The sequence below is a fragment of the Macrobrachium rosenbergii genome, chromosome 42 (genome assembly GCF_040412425.1).
Source record: "Macrobrachium rosenbergii isolate ZJJX-2024 chromosome 42, ASM4041242v1, whole genome shotgun sequence".
Lineage (NCBI taxonomy): Eukaryota > Metazoa > Arthropoda > Malacostraca > Decapoda > Palaemonidae > Macrobrachium > Macrobrachium rosenbergii.
Genome location: NC_089782.1, coordinates 24,889,188 through 24,909,046, shown reverse-complemented (window position 1 = coordinate 24,909,046; position 19,859 = coordinate 24,889,188). Strand labels below are relative to the sequence as shown.

Below are 19,859 nucleotides of genomic sequence, written 5' to 3'. Positions count from 1 at the left end.
ATATTCAAATGGTTTAAATGTCATTTAAAACAAGTTTACCCTCAAAAAGCTTATAATGGGCTCAGTCAAAACCTCTTCTCACAATATCTAGGCAAGAGATATCAGGTGATGGCCACACTTATACCTGCTGCTTATCCATGATATGATGAGCAATAAGATTACAGTACCATGTTAAAACTGATGTATACACTACCTGCTGAAATGCCAAAGAATTCACATCAAAGAATCACAAATATTTTTAAGGTTAATTACAACTTCCTATACATTTCAAGGCATCAACTCTGGAGCAGTATTGTGGTTTTTTAAATGTTCCTAGCATAGACAGGGGCATAATTTCAGATTTTTGTTGGGGGGGGGAGACAGTTTGGCGAGCTTAATCAGGTGGGGTTTTTTCGATTTTGAGCTATTTTATCTGCTTCCTGAAGCAAATAAAATAGACAGATAGATAGGTATAACTTAATGTGATGACATATTTGAATTTTGGTAAGGATAATGGAAAACCAGCTGCTGTTACCACTTAGGGCTTTGGGGAGGGTGAGGGGGGCAACTTGAGTCTTGGGGGGGGCAGTTGCCCCCCTAAATGATGCCCCCTGAGCATAGATCAAAATCTTAGCTGACAAACAAAGATGCCACAAACAGCCAACCTGGTCTCAAACCCACGATTAAAGTAAAAATAAACAGCATAATAATCATAATTTATTTTACTTATATTTTCAATACATCATTCTTTAAATAATTTATGTACTTACTCAACATGCAGTTGTCCCCCAATATTCCTGAGATGTGGGATACCATGCCCTGGAAAACCTATGTAACTTGCAAATTACCTAGTCTGGAACTTTGTACATCCGAATTGCCCACCTATGATGTACACTCAACTGCCAGAGGAAACATATATGCAGTGTTCTGCTTGTCAATTATGCTTGCACTACCTTAGTGTGACTTGCAATAGACAATTCAGTCTCTGACATGTTACACTTGCACCTTTGTAAGAATAGCTTGATACTGATTGTGTAAAATACATGGTGCACTTAGAACCTTCAAATACTGGAGGTTAACTGCATGGGACTGTACACATATTTTAATATAGAGAAATAGAGTATATACATGTACTGTGTATCACTTATAGTATGCATATTATATAATTTTACATCACATTTATATATATATGTATATATATACTATATTCATACTTTTCAAATTTTCAACAATTTAATACAGATTGCTTACACATCCTAGTTTTTGGTAAAAAAAAAAATTAACATGATAGTATGACATCCGCTCATCATGAATAAAACTCCTATAAATTTTACAAAGCTTAAACAAGAGCAGAATATTCTTAATTTTATCATTCTTTGAATATATGATAAACAAAAAAATATTCTTCAAATTCTCATCCTCTTAGGTTGTCACAAAAATAATAAAACATGAAAAAAAAAGGTTCACATTTGAGACTTATATTTGCAGCTAATACTGAGGATGCCCACATTTCTTCTCTGCCATGCAGTAACAAACTTTTTTTTTTTAGTACAGAGAATTAAAATACCATTTATGGTACACATTAACCCTGTTGGCAACACTGGCAAAAGCTGTCAGCTGTGAAGACTGAAAAAGTGCCATAATCTTTCTCATTAGCATTTGCGCTGTCAAATACTGTATGAAACCTAGTCCAATTATTTGATATCCTATACACGACAAAGTTATTCTCCAGTTACATACATATTTCATCTAAAGAAATTTGACTGGCTACATTGCAGATATTCCAATGTAAATTAGATTTATCTTTTAATAATAATTGTATAATTAATGTACAATGTTCACCTAACCAACCCTGCATAACTCTGCAGTGTTGACATTCCAAAACCTTTGGCAAATTCAATATTTCTATTCTATTTAGGGATTGGGATTGTCATTAAATAATAATGTATTTTATTAATGTTAAAACTTCCAAGTAGTGTAGCTACAGGTAGTTTTGATATGGATGTGAAGATTCTACACTACGAAAGTTGAAGCATTTCAGAGTTATTGATATATGATATGTCAGGTAAGCAAAGAAATGTTCAGGTTGCAACATGAAGTAGGTAGGAAAAGTAAATATTGCAGATCCACAATTACTGATGGCTCCCTGTAGTATCAGTATCAATGGGTTTAAAAATAAAATTCTCAAATTCTACAGTGTTTTCAACAAATTACTGAATGATGATTGGTTAAATTTCATGGTAGACATCAGTTATTTTAACAAAAGGATTATCCAAATAATTTAAATAAACTGATACATTACTATGGAGCACTGCAAAAAACTAACTTTACACTACCTGTTCAATTCAGAATACTACTATAAATTCTGGGGTTACTGTATGTATAACCACATGATTTGGGGTTTTTTTATAAGTGCATATCTACAAACCATACAAAAACACTTGTCAAAGTAATCTTATTTTTCCATCTTTGTTTTGCTGGATTAGATGCAAACTTGGAATTTAACCCCAGAGAAAAAAAATTCAGGAAGTTTATCATTATCTGAGTGGCAATAAGTTTTTAAAAATTATATGAATAAAACATTTTCATGTGGCTATAGCACTGCACATGAAACAATATCTGAATGAATAATTATGAACAGAACATTTTCAAGTGGCTATAGCATTGCACATAAAACATCTGAATGCGTAATTATGAATGGAGCATATTCAATGTGGCTATAGCACCGCACATAAAATATCTGAATGAATAATTATGAGTAGAACATTTTCATGTGGCTATAGCAACGCACACAAAACAATATCTGAATGAAAACACTACTGTACATCTTGATACATTATGAAAAACAATGTAAGAGAGAGAGAAATATTTCTGAGACCTGACTTTGGAAGCCTCTTGAAAATTTTATAAACTCTTGAAGTAATAATATACATATCAGTCAAAGTACAGCAATTACAAAGAACTGCTTCACTTGACATTTTAGTTTAATCTATACTACTGTGCTGTATATGAATACTATACTGCGTACGCAAGGAAATAATACAGCAATCCAAAAGTAACCCAATCCTTACAAGGGATACTCACCAGTAATGGGTCTTCTTTTCCTACAGGAATTGGAAACCTGCATACAACAAAATGTTATACAGGTAGTACTCTTAATTCATAATTCACACATCGGAATTAGAATCGACTCCCCTTGCTGTTCTCTCCAAATGAAAGTTTGCTTGACACAGCTCTTCTTTGGCACCTGTTGTATTCTTTTCTGCCTTTCTTATCATCCAATCTCTTTACTTGGTATCAAAGAATATTTTACATATTGACACCTGACAACCCAAACTAAATCAAACCCTTCCCTTTGGCCTGTTCCTGCTTGGCTGACCTCACATACATAAACTTCTATTACAATTTTGATTTATCATATCAAACCAAAAACCTAGGGCTAGCTCTTTGAGAATATTAAAAATTTGGGTGACTCAGTAGTCTCATTAATCTGGTTCATGACGAGAAATCGACTGCATAATTCTAAACATTTCACTTTCGTAAATGATCTATACTTTAACCACTTAAGAATTTCTCCAGTTAGTGACAAACTAAGTTTTTACCTTGTTAGTAAGAGCAACCAAAAATTTCAGTTTGCAAAATCTTTCCTGTAACAGGATAGTTTGAGAGCAAATTTTATATTGCAGTGAATTAAATGAATTGTATAAAAGGTTTAATAGACTGGTAATATTTTTACATAAACTTTCAATACTTCATCCAACTTTGCACATCTTCTCCTGTTATCTAAGAATTAAATCTAAAATTTACTTTGAATCATGTATAATGGACATAAATGATATTATTTATGAGAACAGTATCTTAGAACTGACAATTATTAAAGTTAATTTTACTCAATACCCTTATGAATTATGTATAAGATTGTACTGAGAAATGCCAGTGTAAATTTTGTGAATTGCCTACTGAATTGGTTAGTCTTTTTAATGTAATGAATTTAGATTTTTAGTATTCTGCTGGATTCTCCAACAAGAACTTCCATACCCTGTTTGGTCCAATTTCTGTAACATAGATTGTAGTAGCATCTGGAGTAACAGCAATAGCATGTGGATTCTGGAATCCCTGAAAATCAAAATTAAAATAAGAATTAATCATGAAATAATCAAGACTCCACTGCTGTAGTTAGCTGGCTTTTTTTAACCTGGTAAACAAGTTCCTCTCAGAATACTTCATCATAACATTTTTCAATCTGGTGTTGACAATGCAATGTATGCAAATAATGTAAGGTGCATACAACCCTTCACACTTTGCTTTAATACAAAGTTGAAGGTTTTATTTTGATAGTGCCTTGAATAATCATATCTCATTACAAAAGGGAACAAATTTTATTTCTGATATTCCTTAAGTATTTCATCTCATCATAAGATATATACAAAACAAGAAAAAAAAACATTGCATCACTTTTTAGCAGTATGCGTTTAAATTATCAATGAAAAGTCAAAAAAAGCTTACATGAACTGGTCCCCAAGCATCTAGTAGTATACCAGCATCTAAATCTGCAGTAAATCCTGTAGCTGCTCCATCACTTGAACTTCCCCCTACACCAACTAGGAATTCATCTGGAAATGGATTGATTAATCATTATTAGTGCCACAATAATTCTACAAGTGCAGTAGTTTGACTAAGTTACTTTTTCAAAAATCATAGCCATACTTCCACTATGAACTTAATCAGGTCATTAACTCATGGCTATAATTTAGATATTAACTAAAGACATTCCCCAAATTACGATGGAGTCTGTTCAGATAAACCTATCAAATGGCAAATAATGAACATGACAGCCTGGCCTAGCATAGCCTACCTTAAATATACACCATGTAATTTATCGAATAATGTACTGAAAGTGAAAACAGAATGGCTGTACTGGTACCTAAAATTAACATACATAATGAAAATGCACTTGGTGTGAAGAATGTTACAAGTATTAAATGGTAAAATTAATTGCTGTATATAATGAGGATGAAGGAGTTTTTGGTGCAACACGGCTGCCAGCATCTCTCTTTTGAAGAGGACTGAGAAAAATTGGTAGAAGGCACTAGGGCAACAGTACTTGTGAGAAAAATTGGTAGAAGGCACCAGGGCAACAGTACTTGTCAAAGGCATGCTGCTTATATGGTAAAGCATGCCTGGCACGATCTCCAAGGTGTCAAAAAAAACTATCTTAGCCTCTATCTAGTCCTCCATCCATGTGTAAAAGGATTGCATCTCTCAGATCATCTTAGCTCTTTTCTTTGTGATGACAGGATTTTAACAATGCCAAAGAATTGACAATATTACTAATTTGCTTCTTACCCTTAAGATGGTTGGGAAAGTCACCTCCAGTGGCCATTAAAGGTATGCCATCTTCATGTTTGAAATGATTATATTCAAACACAAGATTATATCATTTTTGTGTACCTTTACAATATAGCTACAAATACTCACAGAAAATTACTTAACATTCTATAACATAAAACTTACTCAATACAGCTACATCAAATACTCGCCATGGTTAGGATCCTCCAGCCGCAACACAGCATGTCCAAAGTCCTCCTTATTTTGCAGTCCAGCTGCAACACATACCACCCTTTTATTTTCTGTCAGCAATGCACAAAACATCACGAGATTCCTCTAGTGCCACTCCATGAGAACAAACATGGCATCTGAAGAACCATCCATACCTAAGAGAGAGAGAAAGAAAATAAAACACAATAAGGAATTGTGACACTATTGAATAAATGCCTATCCAAAAAAATGTTGACAAATGGTAAAAATTCATATAAACAAAACTGGGTATTGCTTTCATAACCTTTAGTACTGTACAGCGTACACTATACAGAAACCATGGGGTCACCCAGTTGCACTGCTTTCTGCCTTTTACATGTTTCAACTTCAACTTCACCTGCTCCTGTTTTCAATTCCCAGTTATGAACATCATCCTCTTGAGTCCTGGAAATGTAACTCAGTAGTCTCATTATTATAACTGACAAAAAATGTTTCTTCTGCAATGTCCATAAATAATAAATCATGCAAGAAATTATGACTCTCTGAAGATGCACTGGAGAAGAAACAGGCCCAGCACCTCTGAGGGTGTCCTGGGCCAATGATCAATCATAAGCACTTGTGACAACTGACAGCCTTCTCCTGGTGCTTAACACTAGAGGCAAAACTGGTAACTCTTCTACCACACCAAGCAGAAACAAGCAGAAGAATCACCAGAATAATTCACAGGAAACCCCAAACTGCAGTTCTTTTGGATATGGGGAAAAACAAACTCAAATTGTGCATGTTAGTCTAGCAGACAGTTGGTCATGGACACTTGTGAAAAACCAATAACCATCTTCTGTAGTTCAGTCCCAAAGAGGAGCAAAGACAGCACCCTCTCCAACAAGAGAAATAACATTCATGAAGAATTCTAGAATTACCACTGAGAAGACTTCCAAACCTCTGGGACAGTGAAAACGGGTAACAGTAGCCCGTGTGTACTCCTGCTGATGGCACAGGCAAGTTCAAGCAAAAAGAGCACAAGCACACAGGTAGCATAAGCATGCAAACCCCACAAACACATTGATCTTTATGCAGAAAACAAAATAAATGAGAAAATTCACTATAAAAATTTAAATCATTTTAATTGTTTATAGACCTTTTAGTCTTGACGGTAAGGTTAAAATATCCAAAAATATGAGAATTCCCCGTAATATAGGAATGTCTACTTTTTTTGAGGTACAAACCCAAAGTCTTCATGATAGACAAAACCAAAGTTAAATATTTTGTATGAACAACATAACAATCTTGGATCTTACACCCTGATATGATGACCATCTACTTACAAAAAGGCCTCAAAGAGGTACAGGTACAATAACAAAGATTCACAACCAAAGCTGCATCCTGTGACCATAGTGCAACAAGGAGACTTCTTTTTCAATGACATCAAAGAAAGTGGTGGTTCTAACAGATGAGTGGGCAGGCTTTTCTTTCAATCATTGCATACAAATCTTAACTACCTTGCTGCAAGCTGCAGTTAATGAACAGAATACTTTAAAGCTATATAACCAGTGACTGAAGAGTAAATTTTTGTCTGATACATACCTGGGACCAAACTTTCCAACAAGTTTTCCATCTACATCGAAAGCGTAGGACACGGGCATTGCAATAACCATTGCGACATAAAAGTCACCTGTGGATGACACAGCAACACTAGTTGGCTTGCACATGTGAACATCATCACTGCCTGGAATTTTGGCTTCACCGAGGGTCAACTCTGGTTTTTCACTGCCAGGTGCAAACTGTGAAAGGATAAGTATGATTCAAAAATTTAACTTAATCCTCAGTATAAAAACATTCAAATACATAAAACTAATAAGTTCAAATTACTAACAACCCATATGAAGTAGATTACCGATAAAGCTTAATGTAGGAAGGGATCCAATTAGATTTTGAGATTCCAACTTCCAATGAAAAAACTTCTAACAGCCAAAACTCCCAGAGCTGTCAAGCAGAACACCAAAAAATATCCGTATGAGCCTCAAAAAATATCGTAACATTCTGGCATAAGTATTTACAGGAACACCACTGATTTCTGACCCAACAACCTACAGCACCTTTGAGACCTTGCAAGATCCTTCTCCAAAACTTTTTTTTTTACCACTTTTTTCAGCTTTTTTTGTTATTAGGTGTTACAATCTTACCGCAATGAGTAATCACACAACTTATTAAAGAATCTAGATTCACCATTCCATATCAATGCAGCTGTAGATACAAAGTATATATAGTACTGCATTGTTTCAACAAATATTACACCGAAACTGTCTCTGAAATGAAAAAGCTTGATTCTCATACAGTCTATAATCCAGAGAAATACTCATCACCTCCTTCAGCTGTATTTATTTTACATGCAACATACAGTTGGCTGAGTCACTGGATCAATAGCTCTAGGGCATCCTTGTACTGTAGGCTATTTAGCATGAAGAATATCAGCAGTTACAACTGCAGTGTTCCTTGGATACCATGGTGAGATCCTCCAACTGACAGCACTAACTTTAGAATCAATGAACATGTTTCTGGTAGGGAAAAATTAACCTAAGAAGATTAACTGGACCAAAATACTCTCTCACCATAGGACTTACTCTTGAAGACTTGATGAAGAGCAACATCTGTTAGCCATGTATTGCCTTTCTGATCAACAGTGATGCCATGGGGAAGGTAAAACAAGTCTTTGCCCCATGATTTTACAACATCACCAGTCTGAGGGTCAAGAACCATCACCCACATCCTCATCAATTGGACCTTGGCCTTGGAAATGATGGAGTCGAGTTGAAAGTCCTGTCATAAGAATGTTAATGAATTATGTCTTGAAATATGTCACAACACAGAAATAGATAAAGATAATCACCTTTGGTTTCTGTCAAAATTTACAAAGAAAAATGGTGACTCATTTTTAAACACTTCTCAGGATACACAACAGAACTTGTATTCTCTTAACTGTGTGATACATTTCACCTTCAACAAAATGCCAACACTTGAAGGGCCAAAAATACAAATATACAGAATCTTTTGAACTAGACGATTACCATGAATGTGAGACCCCTCCATACAACAATATGAGCAAAGCTAAATAAAATATCAGAAAGTAATAAAAAAAAAAAGGCTGGGTAAAATGAACAAATAAAAAAATTTCTCAAGAGGTGTTGACAATTCTTGTGGGTCCTGTCTCCTCACCTTCAATACAACATCTTTAAAGTTACAATGGTTCTAACCATGCAACTCTTTAATTCTATTGAAATTAAGGTAATGGAGTCCAAATTAAATTTTGGCATCACTTCAGTAATTATGCTTTTAGTATGATGAAGTAATATATTTTCATTCTTTTTGAACTTTAACATTTTATGGGATGTAATTTTACCTTATGATAAGTAATGTGACCTTATATATACACCGCAATATCACTTTAATCATTTATATTAAAAGAATCATATTTAAAGACAAATTTTAAAGATTTTAATTTTTCCTACATATACACTACATACAAGACCTCTTCTTTATATGGACATGCCCCTGACGCAGATGGGACCTGTTCAAGCTTAAAAACAAGATTTCAAATTTGACAATCTCCCTTAACAAGAGCTTTATAATCACCAATGCACAGATTATGAACAGCCTCAGTTTCTCTTCAGCTGTAGGGCATTGTCAAGTGGTAGATGTGAGATTATACCGTAAAGACCTGGGCTTGTCTATCTTAGAAAAATGAAAATTACACGTATCTTCAAAATCTGCCATTTATTCATACCAGAAAACAAACCCTTAAATTTCTAAAGAGACTTATCCATATGGGTAAGGAATGGCCTCGAAATTGTGACTGTTTAAGTGCTGGCTTGAGTGTCAATTTTCCTGGCCACTTATGTGAGAAGGGAGAAATGGCTCTTGTACCATTAAATCCTGACCTGGCAAAAGTACGTCAGGTGACAGGTACCCATGACAGTGTAGCTGAGCACTGTGAAACCATCAGAACTCCCTCCCTCCACACAGGAGAGTCATCGGAAAATTAGTTATTACTTAAAATAGATACTGCCCTGGCCCCCTTAGATCTAAAATGCTGAGGACTTTTGCATTAGTTAACAAATTAATAAAACTTTGTCACCAAAGTTCTACAGTACAGTATTCTGTATCCTAACAACTGATGACATGACTGTAATTCAGTGATATTACAGTATCTAAAAATACTTCAATAAATTCAGTACTACCAGAACTTACAATTCAAGTTTACACTCGTAATACATTGGAATTGTATTTCAAATTATAATTTAATTTTTCTTGTTACTAATACTGTACAGTGTATTCTTAATTTACGGGGTTGACTGGAAAGGTTCAACCAATCATCAAATACAGTAACCCCTAAATCATTTGTACTCTTTCTATCTGCACCATGCCCTCAAATCTCAACTTTCTCTGCGCAACTAGGCCTATGTACGGGGTACACACTTGTTGCACTAAATTATAAAAGTGAAGATAAAATCACACAGGAGCCCTTTATGTATGATACGTTAATTACCCGACTGGAATAAGTGTGAAAACTGACTTACTGATGAGGTGGGGAATAGGAAGAATGGAGTAATCAGGTGTATTGGCCCTGGGTATATAGAAATTCATACACTGATTTAGTCTCAGTGCTATGGTCACTGACATTTACAGAATGTTGTTAGTTCTTCACTTGGGAAGCTACTATACATTCGTTGGGAGTTCAGTGTTCTGCTGGTGGTCATGTTTCTATTATGTTTACGCTTGGATGCTGGACAGCAATACCATTAAATTCATAACTTCACCTAAATATGATGTTTCATGTAGCATACCCTAATAACATAGTAGGACATGTACCCAACACATCCAATTACAGCATTAAAGGTCAGCCTCATGCACTTATCTACAAAGCTTTTTTGTTGCATCTCTGCCCAAGATTCACTTCAAGCAACCTCATCTTCATTCAATAATAACAATTTCCCTTCATTCCTCAGTGCTTATACCTCTGTATATACGACAACTTCATCTTTTCTATCAGTACTTGGCACTATACTGAACCCATTTTCATTAACATTTGCTTCCTAAACAAGGGGTTTTCAGCTCTACCACCCTTGAACCTTAAATAATCAAAACAAGTGTCCTGTTTCCATTTTACTCACAGCATTCACCTAGTTATTTCCACAAACTTGTCACATGTGAATTCTTAGTCACTGTGACTGAATCATATGTATAAAGCAGTTCCTACAAGCCCTCCACTTTGCTATACTGCACTTACTAAGAACATCTATCGCAATCTCAGGAAGGTGTGTCTTTGGTACCCAATTCTTCTTCTGTACAAAAAGTGTTTGCTTACCATATCGAGTTCAAACTTGAAGTTTTAGGCTCTTTCCTAATTTCCTAACTGATCTCATTCGTAAAACTGGGTGAATATTAGTTTTGGCCTTCCTTCCTTCCTGGACTTGGAGATATTACAAAATCTAAGCACACATTCTTTTCATCCTTATATTTTGAGAGAGCAAAGTCTATCCAAATGGTGCTCAACCATTCTGGCTTCCCCTTGCCCGAGTGTGCCCCTGCAATACACTTGTAAGGTCTCCCCTGAAACTCGTTCTCCTCGCTCCGTTTTCTATATTCGGCCTTCATACTACCCGAGTGCATCATACACGGAAGTGTTCTGCTTTCAAGGCAAAAATAGTTTTATTGTAACATTTGTCTGGCGAGTCATATTCCATGCCCTCAGATTTTGTTTTCTCAACAAATTGAGCTGTATAGCAGTCTACCCTTTATGCATAGATAGGCTGCGGTGAAGGCCATATTTTTTGTTAATAGATCAGTCTTATTGTTCCTGTTATCGTATTTTTTGGACAAATACATCTTTCTAGTCTTAGGTAAAACAAATTGGGCTCTGCAGGTAGCTCGGCATTAATGTATCAGGCCAAATCAAAGATGGTTAGGTAAGTGCCCTAAAAATGTTGAGTTAGAGCAGTGACCTATTCACCTAAGTTTTATGACATCTACCACTGGACTAGAATAGTTCCCATGGTATGACTCTTCTTGTCTTACATATACTTTGCCAGAATTATATTTTCCTGCACCAAAATTTTGGTCAGCATGTGTACCACCTCCCCTAACCTATTCTTTCCTATTAATGTCCCAAATTAACAGCTCACACTTCACAGAGCTCCTTCCACTCAAGTTCTAGTTCCATCTGGGGTATCTGGGTAGCAATTTAAGAGGGGTCTTCCTAGTGGTCCAGTATAAATTTTAAGGTAAAATTTTACCTTGAACCACTGTCACATTTTGGACTTTGAAGTTATTTACCTATGTTTTAATATGTGCTTTCAACGTTTCTGACATTCATTTCATTTCACAAATGACTTAACCTAACCTAACCTAACCAAGGGTACCAGATCCTTGCCCTAGGGCATATTATGTGGTTGGTTGGGTCATTTGCAAATGAAACAAACATCAGAACTATTTAAAGCACTCAGAATTGTTCAAACCACACACCAAAACATACAAAAGTTACATCTTAAGTTTGGAATATAACATTTTGGCCAAAGGGTAAAACTTTACGGTAATTCTGTATATTAGCTTCACGCCTGTTTTTACCTTTTCAACTGGTTTTTTCTACACTTTTAGGGGTTCTGATACTGGCGGTGCATCTTTGTTTGTTGTCGGCCAAATGGAATGTCCTTCATTGTTTAGTACTGGCCTGGGGGTACCCATATGTTAACAAGTTATTGCACTTGCTGGACGGGATATGAATCGTTGAAACAGACGCACCGTGCTCTGTCTTGTGAAGATCGCGTGAAAACCCCTCGTTGGTTGGACTTGGGGTTAATTACAGGTTAATTAGACTCGAGTGCAAAAATGAAAGGTAAATACATAATTAGCAACCAAAAACTGGCAAGAAAAGTCAAGTTATAGTGCCGGCGGCGACACGGAGCTACCCTATAGTTCTACCAACTTTACTTTGGTAATTCCAAGGTGAGCTAGGCTATGGCAACTGATGTTTTCCTATGTTATTTTACTTGCTTTACAAGAATTTAAAGTAATATTTTGTTGGCCGCTGTAACTAAACTGTAATTGACCTTTGAAGACTACACGATACCGACGGGGTAGATCTAAGCAGGCATTCCGCAGGCGAGCCCCCCAACCCCCTCCATACCTAACCACGCAACTCAAGTAAAGTTTTACCCGCCAAAGGCCAAGTGCTGGGGCCTATGAGGTCATTCAGCGCTGAAATGAAAATTGTGAGTAAAGGAGTTTTTCAAGGTGAAACAGGAGGAAAACCTCACAATTGCACTATAAAACAATTGTTAAGTGTGAGTGGAAAGCAAGATGGAGGAAAGAAAATGTGAACAGAGGTACAGTAAAAGGAATGACGGAGTCGCAGCTAGGGGCCAGGGGACACTGCAAAGAACCTGACATAATGTCTAGTGGTGGTATCTTCAAGTAAAAAAAAAATTGTGTAGAGTAGTTTAAATATGTTACTCATGGTTCACAGACTCAAAGGACCCAAAATATCTCCAATGTTTGTTCAACTTCTAAAGGATTAAAAGTGTTGGCGACAAGTCAATCAAAAAATTTCGAGAAATTACAAAAAAAAACAAAAGAAAATTAAACTAGGCTAGGTTTAGCCTACTCACCTCGAGATCACATGGCCAACGTGAGCAATACAATATCGCCTGCGAACTTATGTTAGGTTGTATTAGCTATATAATCTTTATTATAAAATATCCAATATTTTCCCGACTGATATAACGTCAGATGGCCTAATTTCACGGGAGTTTTCCCTAAGCTTTCCTACCAACACCATGCTATGCTAGGCCTACTTGCCAAGTAGACTAGGATATAGGCCTTTGTTCAGCTATTATAAATTTTAATTGTTCATTCATACAACTGAACGCAACAAAACGAGTATTATAAATACTTACAAACACTAGTAACTTGACAAAAAAAACAACCTTCTAACATCACCCACGCACTAAACAATTTTGCCGGCAAGGATAATTGAATTTGTTTGTTGTACCACGAAACTTTGCGCGCACTACGTAAAGCAAAGGCTTATAAAATTACTTCGCCTGTCATATGGTAAGAAATAATTTTCTTTCAACGAGCAAATGCACGCAAATTAGTAAAATTGCATTTTGGTAAATGGAAGGTCGGTGATCAGAAAATTAAATTTCTCCTCAAGTTGCTAAATCAATAAGTTTTTCTTGTGTGAAACGTTCGAAAGTATAACTATTCAATCTCTTTTTAGTTTTCTACATCAATAACTACACGCACCTCATCTACACCATCTCGCTTAAAACTGTCTTCGACATGAAAGTTTCATTAAATATTTTTATTTAATAATACTCTCTCTTCAGTTTCCATGAACGCCTCGTTTTGTCACTATTTTCTAGCTTAACATTCTATTTACTCGTTCCTTTTTTTTATCCTAATTTCTCTGTTCTTCATTTGGACTTTATCTTGGTACAAAACTAAAACGTCCACCTCTACTGGGAAACTCTGTGCTTATTTTGTTACCGAAATGTCTCAGGTTTTGGGAGGGAGGGGAGGGACGGAAATCGATTACAGCTGAAATTGAGTATTTTGTAATCAACAAATTATGAGACATAAATATGATTTACTGACTTCTAAAAACTTTCGAACAAATTTACCCTGTTACACCCCAAGAGATAACTATATTTCTTAACTAAACACACATACACGCACACATACATACATACATAAACACACACACACACACACACACACACACATACACATACACACACACACACACACACACACATATATATATATATATATATATATATATATATATATATATATATATACTGCACGCTAAGTAATTTCCCTTTGACAGGGGTGGCTCAAAAAAGTAAAAACACAACGGTCATTTAAATATTCATACTAAGGAATGAATTATACAAATACATACTAAGGGTTATTAAAGATTAATAAAGAATAAGTCTACAGTTTTAATGTCCAGAATCAAGCCATATCTCCTATATGGCACTTGAGAGATCTGCCGAAGTGCAAACTTTTCCGAGTCACTAAATGAAAAAGTTCGAGAGCCAGTATAGCTTATATACTCACGTATGGTCCCATTTCCTCGACGCTCTGTGGAAGACGACTGGATGTCCCTCAGGGTCAACTGATACCCCAGAGACTTGGCCCAGCTTCAGCATGCTGCCCCATCCTTTCACTTCTCGGGGGTGGGATACCCTGTGGGCTCTGTTCCAGTCGCTCTGCTGTTTGATCTGGAAGGGGCAACATAAAAGAAAATCCCATTACAACCAAAGACAGAATAGAAATCGCAAGAGAGCCCTTTTAAAGCAAACTCCGAAAAGTACTACTATTATTAACTGCCATTTCAATTTTTTCCTTAGGTTTTTCCTAGAGTATAAAGGTGTTTTATATTAGTACGTACTGCAACGCATTAAGGAAAATTTAGCTATTTTTATACTGATCAACAGATTACTGAAATCTTATAAACACAGTTATTCTCTCTCTCTCTCTCTCTCTCTACCAAATTCACCCAAAGGGGATGTATTCGCTATAACAGGAATAAGTAAAAATACCCACTGCGTTGTCTCCAACATTCGCCTGGAATAGAGAAAAATGAGCTATATGTAATTATAAAGATCGCACCATATACGTTATAGGGCCTTGAAATCTTTCCAGATCCACAGCTTCAAGCAGTAAAGGGGACAGCCACGAACGAACTTGGCTGACATTTACGGCAAAGCCAAAGAAGCATCCAGTTACGATAAGTTATATTATTTGCGATTTGTTACTGAACGCGGATGTTTTTGTCTCAGTTACAAATAATTATTTTAAACTTGGCATTACTATCAATCAAGCAGAAACGTATACTAAATGCAAAGTGATGTTAAACTGCGACGAAGATGAAAAATAAGTTACTACACTATAATGTATTTGCATAAACGAAAATGATGGTGTTAAAGATGGCAATGCGATGGAAAGTGTTCGAATGAAAAGGAAGAGATGTAAAACAAACGTATTCATAAATAAAATGGAAACTGTTATAATGGTTTCACAAGGTCATAGTTAAGATATCAGTCAGGGTTGGCGGAGAGGGGAGCCAAAAATTTATATAAACTGAAAATGTATTATGATTTACTTCAAACAACTTTATTGATTTCATCTGCACTCAAGAAAGACAGTCACACCGCCAGATAACGCCAAATCAATCAGTCAACTCATCAGACACCAATAAACTTAAAAACATGCATCTTAGTTTTTTCATGGAGTAAGGCTGTAATGTGTTAGTTAATCTTCACCAAATGATTTTCATAACCTCATTTTTTGGCCAAAATTTAGAGGAAGCAGCGATCACTGTAGCCCGACTCTGACCGCGCCCAATATAAACGCAATATTGCTAATCACACGAAATAACCTCAATCTTCTCTTGGCATTCTATTTTTAAATTGTCATATCATGATTCTGTTAATGAGAAAGCAAAACAAACCACAGTCATTAGCAAGAAATTGCAACTTACTTTCCACGGAAATATAAAATCCCTGTCATCCAATTTGGATTTATGTCATTCCTTTTCATCCTTTTTTTTTATGGAAATCAATCAGAAATGTCAAATACGGAACTAGAAAAGAATTTTGCAAGATTACAATTCTTTTATCCAGAATTGTAATCAGGGCTGATCGCTGAAATGCCGTCGAAAAGCCACTTCAGACAATGCAATCCTGTACCATAAGGATTTCATTAAATATTTCTCCCTGATACCATTGCACGCCAGTAAATAAAGTTTCACCGGGGTCTCTCCCATTCCCTGTCATATTCACCATAACAGTAATTGTAGGCTAATAGAAGTCACAAATTGAATATTATAATTTTGGAACAAAACGCATGGCCGAGAAAGAGTTAAACGTTGAGCTTATGAATTGTTCATATCAGGTCAATTATAATTGCTAAAAGAATTTATCGTACCAGGCGGTCTCGAATATCTTCGGCCCACGCGAGAAATATTTTGGTAGTTCAGCCATCAAAAATATCTTTAATACAATAAATGTTAAATTAGACGAATCGAAGAGCTTCTGAATAAAGGGCAACTCATGTTGTTGTCAGACTGGGCTCGTCTTATGCCAGCACACTGTCTTGCTCACACGAGCACCCAGCAAAAATTAAGTAAATAAATACAATTTAGCTTGCGTACTGTCATGTCCAACTTACAGTTTTCCATACGTTTATCACAGTGGAACACTAAATAAAATACTAGAGAAGGATGAGTCAACCTAAACCGAGAAAGAGTCAGCAACCTGCGGACATTGCTCTGGGGAAGTTGACGATGAAGGAACTTGCTGTGAAATGTATAACGCATGGTTTCATTATGAATGTTCAGGCATCGAGGTCAGACACAGACCCAGACTTCGCAGTGATAACATATTGTACATCTGCAATAATTGCAAGACGCCTGGAAAAAAAACACAAAAAAATTGATTGAAGATGAACTGGAAGAAATAAAAGAAAACACAGAGATATTAACAAAGTTGATTCAGGATTCGGCTCAGAAAACTAGTGACGTAATGACCAACACAGATGAAATCCAAAACAAAATTGATAACGTTGATAAAGATGTAAAGACCATGACAAACATGAACAAAACTTATGCTGAATCACTAAAGACAAAAAGTGCTTCTGATAAAATCTACAAACGAAGAGAACACAGCAGCTAATGAAGGGAGAAAAATTATGAGTAAAATAACGGCGCCACTTGAAAAGGTTAAAACAAAAGAGATGGGCACTTATTTGTAAGATTTCCAGACAGGAAACACTTAGAAAAGGCAAAAATGGAGATTCAGAATATCAACAGTATATCAGTAAATGAGAAGGGTAAACTTAAACCAAAAATAAAAGTAGTATATGTCCCGAAGGATGAAGATGACATTATCGATAACATTGTAAAGAAAAATCCATGGAAAGGTAACCTCATATCTGAAAATGACGACCTAAAACTTGTAAAAGAAATGATAGCCAAAATTGACAAATATAAACACTGTATCATCAAATGCACACCACAAATACGAAAGGCTATCTATGGTAGAGGTGACAAATTGTGTACACTGTATAGCCGTTGCAAAGTATACGACTTTACATGCCCTGTCAATGCTATAAATGTCAGGAATTTGGTCACAGCGCAACAAATTGTGGAAACGGCCAAGCTTGCCCTAGATGTGGTGAAAATCACAAATCAAATTAATGTGCTAGCAACACCTTCAAGTGTAAAAATTGTGTAAAGACAGGTCATAGTGATACTAAACATAAAAACATATGATGGCAACAAGTGCATAGTATATACAGACTATGTGCCAAAGGTGAAAAATAATAAGGATCATGGCTTTGACTAATAATCTTCTATACAATTTAATACAAGAAGAAAGCAAATTTGGAAAAGAACTAAAGACTCTCCTATCCTTCAGGAGCTGCGATACTGACGAGAAAACACTTAAAGACAATTATAAAATATAAGAAGCTCCTTGTAATGAAAACGTACAAGGGCCCGCCAGAGAGGGAATTATTCCTTTGAAGGTCGACTTTTGACAGCAACAAGTGATCACTGGATAGTGACAACAGAGGGCATTTGGCCTGCTTTAGAAAAAAAAAAATGTGACGTTGGGCAATCGAGACCTTCACATATTGCACATGTGTCATTTAACACATGTGGTCATGCCTCAGTCACTAGAGATACTTTGTTTTTCCTGTCGAAACTGGGGACAGGAAGACAAAGCCTGGAAACAAATTAATTGTTATTCCATAAAAATATGCGTTACTATTTGGATAATACTTTCTCGTGTTTACAGGCTTTCATAATTTTCTGGATGTATTTGTTAAGTGTTCTTTATTTGTTACGAATACGTTTATTTCAATTAAAAATTACAAGGAAGTGTGTCACAAGATGACTGCCGTGTCGCTGCAAGTACAAAAATGCTGTAAATATCAGTTATAAGAAGACGGTAAACTAATGAAATTGATAATGTTGCACTTAAAACATTCATTGTTTTTATTATAGTTATCACTATTCACTAACCAATATATATATATATATATATATATATATATATATATATATATATATATATATATATATATATATATATATATATACACACACACTCGAAAATAATGAGGACAGCCAAAAACAGATGAATCATATAATTAAAAATATAATGTTCAATCTTTTGCAGAGATAACTATCCTTTAGAATAACAACGTGGGAATTCTACCATCGCGTTATTACATTTCCAAAATAAACCATGCGCTTTAAAATAATTACTGTGAGTCATTACTTTGCAATCTTGTCTTTTCTTTGAAGAATGGAACACTCGGACGATGGAGAGACTGTGTCTTACATATATGTTTTACTTTCTTCACGACTATGATAATGGTAGAAAGAAGTCATGACCTTACCAATCCCTTATCTTCAGCTTATCGTGGGAAAGAGCATGTCCCGCTACACAAAAGGCAAAAATTACCACTCCACTATAGTAACACCCCCAATAAATACTAAATGAACGAGGACCACACCACATATTACTGTCCTACGGTAAATCGCTGCTCTAAGAAAATTACTGGAAAAAAAAATGTTTCCTCACCTTCCTCTCGACGTTGCCATCGAGGAGGTTCCTCAGTTCGGAATAGAAATCATCATCGAGGTCGGAATAATCGTATACGGGAATCCTGCCGCCCAGAACGCAGGCTATGCACCATATGGCTGTGATGATTCTCAACCAAAACATCACCTCCATCAGGTTGTTCTCGGCTTCCCAACGATAGACGGCGCTCTCCGATTGAGTGTGGTGTTAACTGTCAATCTTCCTTGCACCGAAAAGAGCGGAATATAGAATGAGACAGTTTACGACGATGAGGAAAACCCCTTTCGCCCAATGGGTGTCACTTCTCGTAGTTCACAGGCGAATGACGTGACTAGCCCACTCGGGGTGCTGAATGAACTTGCCCATCGATTCTGGTTGCCATGACAACGCTGATGTCACTTTGACGTCATTTCTACGCGTGCGCCCAAATACATAATAACCTGTGGGATAATATCTTAGTTACTTGGTATTTGCCTAGCGAGGCAATCATGATAAGCTATTGAACCCGCGTTTATGAAAGGAAAACATTATCAGGAGAAGCGGAGGATTTCAGTTTTATAGTCTGAGCTGCCATATTAGATGAATAAGTTGCGACTAAATAATTTTCGCTACCTCTTTTATTAGTACTTAACATCATCATCATCTTCACATTCCTCACCATTAGGTCCTTTTTTTTCAAAATAAAAA

At 35.9% G+C, this 19,859-nt stretch overlaps 1 pseudogene; it reads right to left on the bottom strand.

The window, feature by feature from the left end:
* Nucleotides 1–1,441: 1,441 nt before the first annotated feature.
* LOC136827765 (peptidyl-alpha-hydroxyglycine alpha-amidating lyase 2-like) lies at nucleotides 1,442–19,468 on the bottom strand (annotated as a pseudogene).
* Nucleotides 19,469–19,859: the final 391 nt, after the last annotated feature.